Source organism: Mytilus californianus, unplaced genomic scaffold, assembly GCF_021869535.1.
Source record: "Mytilus californianus isolate M0D057914Y unplaced genomic scaffold, xbMytCali1.0.p SCAF_2, whole genome shotgun sequence".
Taxonomy (NCBI): domain Eukaryota; kingdom Metazoa; phylum Mollusca; class Bivalvia; order Mytilida; family Mytilidae; genus Mytilus; species Mytilus californianus.
Genome location: NW_026262668.1, coordinates 111,783,436 through 111,792,276, shown reverse-complemented (window position 1 = coordinate 111,792,276; position 8,841 = coordinate 111,783,436). Strand labels below are relative to the sequence as shown.

At 31.9% G+C, this 8,841-nt stretch overlaps 1 long non-coding RNA gene across 1 annotated transcript; it reads left to right on the top strand.

Annotated features, from left to right (window-relative positions):
* Positions 1-351: 351 nt before the first annotated feature.
* LOC127728623 (uncharacterized) lies at positions 352-8,459 on the top strand. The gene is made up of 4 exons (XR_007994282.1): positions 352-486; positions 2,562-2,729; positions 6,122-6,262; positions 8,208-8,459. It is a non-coding gene; the product is annotated as an uncharacterized LOC127728623 (long non-coding RNA).
* Positions 8,460-8,841: the final 382 nt, after the last annotated feature.

Sequence of the window (8,841 nt, the reverse complement as noted above, 5' to 3'; positions counted from 1 at the left end):
CTGATAGAGTCTATTGTATTAGCTGTGGCAATAAACACCAACAATTAATCAATCAATCAAACATTAAAGCAAGCAATCGTTTTGTCGGTCCAATGGTACATATAATTTTGTTCGTCTTTGGCATTGTCTTTTTTTCTTTGTCTTATCTTGTTTTATTGTCCCCTTGGTATATTATGTTTCGTTTTTATTGGTAATCAGAGAGTGGCGAAACACAATTTTGCAAGGTACAATGAAAACATGTTCCAAGAATGTTCAGAAGTTTCAATATAAATATACACTATTTGTATGTGAATGTTTCAGCAGGATGTAACAACCTATAATGATTCTAATACTTTATTTATCAAGCTTCTGCTACCTGGCATTACTGTTATTCATGTAGTCATTCTACAGAATTTCCCATGGACAGCTGTGTCAATGCTAATGATAGACATTTGGCTAGTAATTGTTCGGATGGATACTGCTATAGTAACATAGTGTATGATAAAAGTAAGTGAGTACATTTAAAGTAATGAAAACAAATCCATGTCAGTAATGTTTGATGATAGTAAAGTGTTCAATCATGACAACATGATAAAAGAAATATGATTTAGGTTTCGTTTACTTCATCAGGGAAATTATATTCTTACGTATATGATAAGATTGAAATTGCAGAAATATTTCGTTTCTGCCGTATATTTTTTTTTCACATTTGTGAACCTTGCAAAGGCTATCCTCCTTCCCACCAGAAAAAAAAGAACGCATGATAAGTCGCTTTTATGACTTAATTGCAACTACTGTGTTGATACTACTGCAATAAAACGTAATGTTAGATCAACGGCGGTTAATAATACATTTAATGGACCACTTCAAGAGTTTAGGGGATTCGAAACTTTAAATACCAAAGTAAGTTGTTTAAGTTTTTTATATTGCGTTAAAGAATATTGAAAAAATGCTATTCACTTTCCCTATTCTATTATCGTGATGGTATCGTATGCCCAGTTGATACCGTGGTTTACGAAAATTACGTTACAATTACTTTTTAATCAACGAACTCGTGGCCCATATGCAAATTCAATTCTATCACTTATTTCATGGATGCTCAATGATGATCTCTCGAGACAGGCATCTAAAGTGAAGACTCCTCTACAGAAACCTTCAAGAGGTGCACTCACTAACGATGTGCCTCTTGATACCTACTCACACCTGAAATATATAAAAAATAAAGAATGAAATATAGAAAAGAAAAGAAAAAATCTATAGTGTAAAAATTAAAGAAAAATAATGTAAAATTAGATAATATAAATTATATATGACTAAAATAATAACAATGAAATAAGATAATAAACATTCTAAATTTGATAAATATTTATTTTGATAAAATTTATTAAATTCGGAAATAGTTACCACGCATGCGCTGGGTGTAAGTTCGTGATTTTCTGTTACCGAGGTTTGCATTTTTTATGACATCGAAAAGGATGTATGTAAAGAATAATGTTAAAAAATTGTTTTAAACAAGATGCTTTCCTGTATTTTCCTGTATTTTGGCATAATTCATTCTAATAGGAAAAGAAAAAAAACATGGAATGAATGTACTCATGGCATAAGATTTTAAGAAATAACTAATACAGCAAAGACGAAGAGCTTTCATTGCTGTTCGTCATCGTGACAGTTGTGTTATGGTCTTTTATGACGAACTTGAAAAATAACATCTTACTGCATGTTTAGGGTCAAATTATTAACCCTAAAAATTTAAACACTTTGTGAAAATGTTTAAAAGAAATATTCCTAACAAATACGTTGTATTAAACGGAAACCTTTAATTCTTTTAGTGGTCGGGAAAACAGAAAAAAAACATATGTATTTAAGGGATCTTGGGTAAGAAAATTCTTGCTTGTTCTAAAGTGGCTTTTTAATAGCCATCATTTCATTAAAGGTGAGAAATTTCATATTGTTCAAAAGTAAAACATTAAATATTTCAAATATGCAAGATTTCGACTTAAACACAGAAGATAAAAAAAAAAAAAAAAAAAAAAAAATCGAAATATCGATTTTTTAAAATTGGTTATCTTATTTTTCAATATGTCCCTAATACGAATTTGTATTTTTTTATATTAACAGTTATATAATATCTGTGTCTCTGATGCCCAGGTATCTGTCTCAATTGTCGATACCACAATCTCGTCCTCTTTTCTTCGATTGCGAGATCGCTAAATTAGACTTATCACCGAATTTGTATTTACCATATTAACACGACGGGTGTCAATAATGGAGAAGGATCTGCCTACACTTTCGAAGCAACTGAGATCATCCCCAAGATGATAGAGTTCATGTTGTTCAGTATTTTGTTTTATTAGTAAAGTTTTGTGAACTTGTTTATCTTTACGTAGTCTTTCTTTTTTTTGGCAATGTTGTCAGTTTCTCTTGACTCGTGAGTTTTTAATGTTCCCTCGGTATCTTCCACTTTTTTTTGTATCTCATTCTGTAAAATTTTCAATACATCTAAAAATTGTTTGTATAAAAAAATGCGTGGAACCTATGTGTCTTTGAGGGTTACTGCAAAATATAATAACATTTTTTTTCAGATAACAAATCCATTACTTCGATGCTCAGAAGATGTATGCAAAAGTATGTAGAAGGGGGTTGTAATACAGATTCAAAACAAATTGTTTGTTCTCAGACGTGCCAAGAAGATTATTGCAATAATAAAACAAATCTTTTGTCAAATACAGGTTACAAGCAGGATAAATCAGGTACTTAAAACTTGCCAACTATGGGGTACCTTGCAAATAACTGTCTTAATGTGTTCAGAGAAATTTCTTCCGAAAAATAAACCCCATAGTATAGTGCACCGACTGCTTATAAACATAAGAAGATGTAGTATAATTGCCAATGATACAACTCTCCACCAGAGACCAAATGACATAGAAGTTAACAACTATAGGTCACTGTTAGTGAGGTTTAGTTTTATTTTGTATGAAAATAAAAAGATGTGGTATGATTGCCAATGAGACATCTATCCATTAGATACCAAATGAAATAAGCAACTATAGGTCACCGTTAGACCTTTAACAATGAGCAAACACCGTAACGCATAGAATTCTATAAAAGGCCCCGAAATGACAATTGTAAAACAATTCAAACGAGAAATCTAACGCCCTGATTCATGTAAAAATCAATAAACGAAAAGCAACAAACATGATATACAGCAGCAAACGACAACCACTGAATTACAGGCTCCTAACTTGAGACAGGAACACACAGAAAGTGGCCAGGTTAAACATGCTAGCAAGCGCCTAACCCTCCCCTAACATGGGACAGTGGTGTAACAACACAACATTAGAACAAGCTATAAAAATCTGTTGAAAAGAGTTTAACTTATCAGATCTACACAAACACAAAACTATTTAACAAAAAACACAAATTACAGATCTGAGAGTACTTGCAGTTAATGGAAGCTAGTTAAAAGCCATTAACAATTTTTAAAAATATCATGTATCTAAGACTAAAATGTCAATCAGTATACATCCAATCTACAAGGGATTTAGTGTAAAGACATCTGGTCAGAGATAAACATGGCCTTGTGCAATGCCAGAATATAGGTATCGACAGAATGTATTGTAGGACTGTGAATGTACATATGTGTATCGCAATAATATTTAGTTGGGTTTTAATTTATTGATAACAAATTCAAAATTTATACCGACAAAACAACATTCAAAGATCTAACTAGAGTGTTCAATTGGTAACCTTTTAGACTAAGTTTATTTAAAGTATCGACACGTTTACCAGGATTGATCTAAATTCATGAGCTCGGTAAACAACATCACTGTAAAAATTAGGATGTGCTATCCAGTAAGTAATAAGTTTTCTACAGGTACAGCAAAACTTCCAAACACAATCTTTGTATCGATGAAAGAAATGTGTAAAGGTTTTAAGTAATGTTTTAAGTCTCGGGATCGAAACATTTTGGTCTAAAATATTTTACATGCATCGAAAAGCACATAACTTGCATCAAGACTAGTACCGTAACTATAATAAATACCTTTAATTTAATACTTCTGTTGTGTATTTTTAATCCTTTGGGTATTACAAACTCAGAACATCGATGCAGACATGAACATGCGTTTTATCTTGATCAGTATTTTTCATAGAAATCAATTAGAGGTATGGTATTCAAATAGAGGATCAACTTAGGAGTTTTCTCCCTCTCTTATCTTTCTAATTCATTAAATCTTTCAACATAATACCAAAAAAAAAAAGCATGTGCGCTACTAAAGGAGCAGAAACCGGCAATCTTAATTGAGTACCTAGACTCAATTCGATTTCCCGCGGTTGTTCAAACCATTCGTTTTCTGTATAGTATTTTGTAGATTCGAAAGTATCTATTTAATATTAGAATGGACAAGTATCTGTTGTGGAAGACCTCGTACACATTGATAAACATGCCCGTCACCGCCATATTTACTACCATTTAATCAGTGTAGTAACTTGGAAATTAAGGGCATCCCCCATCATTACCTAATCATTTATCATGATATAAAAAATACAAATACCACAAGCAGAAATTCAATAGATTGTCAATATGTCATTTAAAAAACTTATACACATTTCTAAAGGTAATATCGTTTATACTGCAATCCAGTTGAGGCAAACAGGTATTTCATTTTTTTCTTTTATTAATGTGTTAATCCCAAAGACGCCAAATAAGAGATGTTTAACATTCAAAAATATGGAAAAAACATTGATTTAGCCAATCTATTTAATGTTTCTCTAAATCAAGTTGCTTCTTTGATGATTATTTACTATATATACCTAGCTTTATCAAGAAATGCAATTCCGTCGTCTTAATTAAAGAGCGTTTCTTAACATACTTTTTCTTTTGTCTGGGGTATTATCGATCTCCCCTGAATTATTTCACTCACCAGGTCAAGATCTGAAACCTGCTTGAAGCTGTGATATTGTTAATTTTAGTAAAAATTAAGACTTTTTGTTTAAATTACCCTAGTGAATAAAATTAATTGGAAATTGACCTACTTCATAGCCAATTTGCTTTTATTTAGTATTAACAACCCATTTTAAGGTACAAAAAAGGATCTGCTTTCCCTTCCTGAGCACATGAGATCGATCCAATGTTTGTTTGGTGTTCTTGTTGTTCAGTCTTTAGTTTTCTATGTAGTGATTTGTGAATTTGTTTGTCCCTTCATCGTATTTCGGGTTTTTGCCATTGCGATGTCCGTTTATCTCGACTTATGAGCACTAAATGTCCCCTTGGAATTGTCTTCCTATTTTTTTCTAGCACTGGGTTGATGCTGCTGCTGATGGACAAATAATCCCCGAGGGTATCATCAGCTCAATACAAAGTGCTAGAATTCACAGATGATAAAGTCAGAAATAATTTAGAAATTAAGCTGCAAAATCCCTCAGGCGAAGTTGACTTTTGGATAGACTTGGCTATTCGTTTTTATATTCTCACGTAGGCAAGTACTTATACATCAGTGGCTTTCAATTTTTGGGGGGGTTTGAGCGTTTTTTGGTGAAGGTGAATTCAGAAAAGCGCTCCGGACGCACCAAATCTATAGTGTCATTTTCACTTGGGCGGAGTGATCTAAGTAGTTATTCTACGGTGATCACTAGTTTGTCAACATTGAGTATGTGAAGACGAACCCCACTCGTGGCTTGTGCGCTGGACTCGGACCTTAATTGACTAGGATTGCAAGTTTACTTCCCGGTTTTCTCCGGTAAATTCGGCTTCCTGTCGCAGTGATATAGTGAAGATTTTTAAAAGTGGCAATAAACAGCAACAATCCATCAATCAATCAATCATTTGGTAGGGTTTGTGTTGCTCAGACTGTATTTAGTTTCCTGAAAAATGGTATATTAAATGGTGTATGTCTTTTCATCGTATTTATTTTTAGCCATGGTTTTTGTCTGTTTTCCTCGTCTTAAATATTTTTTATTGTCCCTTTGGTATATTATCTTTCTTTTTATTGGTAAAAAGAGAGTGGTGATGCTCCGATTTGGCGAAGCACAAATGAAGGCATGTCTAGTCAATGTTCAGAAGTTTCAATATGAATATACATTATTTGTACGTGAACATTTCAGCATTACAACCTATAATGATTTTAATACTTTATTTATCCAGCTTCTGCTACCTGGAATTACTGTTATTCATGTAGTCATTCTACAAAATTTCCCATGGAAAGCTGTGTCAATGCTAATGATAGAAATTTGGCCAAGAATTGTTCAGATGGATACTGCTATAGTAACATAGTATATGATAAAAGTGAGTACATTTAAAGAAATAAACATTTCCCAATGTAAAAAATCTTTTTGAGTAATGTTTAATGATAGCATGACAAAGGAAAAACAATTTAGGTTTCGTTTACTTCATAAGGGAAATTATATTTTTATCTATATGACGAGATTTTTAAATTTCGTTTCTGCGGAATAAAATTGTCACACATTTGTGCACCTCCTAAAAAGGCTTTCCTCCATCCTTACTCGAAATTTTAAATACCAAAGTAAATTCTTTTAAGTTGTTATGCTTACTTTTAAACATATTGAAAAGTGTAGTTCACTTTTCCTATTCTATTAACGTGATGGCATTGTATGACCAGTTGATACCGTGGTTTACGAAATAATTTTCGTTACAATTACTTTTAAATCAACGGGTTCTTGGCCGATAGATCAAATGACGAATGCGAATTTATGTCTATCAGTTATTTCAAGGATGTTTAATGATAATATTTATAGACAAGAATCTAAGTGAAGACATGGGACAAACATAAAATAATAAATAAAAATATTGCCATTCTATAGTATAATTTATTACATCAGAGTCGATATATGACAAGATCTTCCCATAAAGACTCATACAGACAAATCCAATGCAATAAAGACAGCTACACATTTTCTTTCTTTTGACAAACCTATATAGACTTTGACAATTATCCTGTTGCATAACCAAAAACACCTCTACAGATACCTTCAAAAGGTGCGCTCACTAACGATGTGCTCCTTGGTACTTACTCACACCTGAAATATACAGGCAATATTGTGTTTATCTTAATAAGTTCAAAAAATTAATAGAATTGAAATATTGAAAAAAAATGTATAATGTAAAAACAAAAGAAAAAAAATGTAAAAATTGGTAATATAAGTTATATGAATAAAAACATAATAATAAAAAAATAATAAAGTTTTAAAAGATACAGCCATTAATTCATGCAATGAGTTCATATAAAACAAACTAATAAGCAAAAAGATTTGCGGATAATATTTGCAACGTCGTGTAAACTTGTTGTTGAATTCGATGCCGGAATTTTTTAAACACCTTTGATTGTTTTAAACAATATGCTTTCCTGTATTTTCGGGTGTTTTGGCATAAGTCATTCTAAAAGGGAAAAAATATGGAATGAATGTACTCAGGGCATGAGATTTTAAGAAATGACTAATGCTGCAAAGATGAAGTGCTTTCATTGCTGTTCGTCATCGTAACAGTTGTTTTATGGTCTTTTATAATGAACTTTAAAAATCACAACTTACTGGTTTTAAGGTCGACTTATTAACCCTAAACATTTACACAATTTGTATACATTATATGTACATCTAAAAGAAATATTCTTTACAAATACGTGGTATTAAAAGGAAACCTTTGCTACTTTTAGAGGACGGGAAAGGAGAAAAACATATGTATTTCAATTTAATGGATCTTGGGCCAGTAAATTCTTGCGTGTTGTAGTGACTTTTTATGAATAGCCAAAATTTCATGTTTAACATGATAAATTTTATATTGTTGAAAAGTAAAAAATTAAAGATTTTAAATATGTAATATTTCGACATAAACAAAGATAACAACAACAAAAAAACAACAGAAAAAAATCGAAATATCGCCCTATTATGTCCCTAATACGAATTTGTATATTTTTTTATTGACAGTTATAGAATATCTATGTATCAGATCACCATGAATCTGCCCCAATTATCGATACCACAATCTCGTCCTCTTTTCCTCAATTGTGACATCACTAAATAAGACTTATCACCGAATGTGCACTTACCAGCACGACGGGTGCCACTAGTTATCTTTCCGAAGCACCTTGGCAATGTCGTTGTCAGTTTCTCCTTGAATCATGAGTTTTTAAATGTCACCTTGGTATCTTCCTCTTCCTTTCTGTACCTCATTCAGTAAAATTTTAAATATACCTAAAAAATTGTTTTTTCTTTAGATACCAAATCCATTACTTCGATGATTAGAAGATGTATGAAAAAGTATGTAGAAGGAAGTTGTAATACAGATCCAAAACAAATTGTTTGTTCTCAGACGTGCCAAGAAGATTATTGCAATAGTAAAACCAATCTTTGGTCAAATACAGGTTACAAGCCGAATTATTCTGTACTTCTCATCTTCTGTACTGTTTTCTTTTATGTTTTGATAAACTAGTTTGAAAAATAAAAAAGCATTTTTGCAGAAATTTTAATTCTTCTAGATAAAACAATAACAGGTACCTTAAACTTGCCAACAATGGGATACCATGCGAACAACAGTTAAAATGTGTTCAAATAAATTCCTTAATATAATGCGTCGATTGCTTAGTCGGGTTTAGCTTTACTTTGTATAAAGGTACGACGATGTGGTATGATTGCAAATGAGACAACTCTCCACTGGAGACTAAATTAGTAGCAACTATGGGTCATCTTACGGCTTTCAACATTGAGCAAAACGCATAGCATACCGAAATTTGTTTTGCATGCACATGTATAAAAATTGCTGTTTTTATCCAACGCAATCATAGGTTTGAACGTTGTTTTCAATTTAGACTTATATATAAACCGCATTTTTTTTATATGTGTACATGCAAA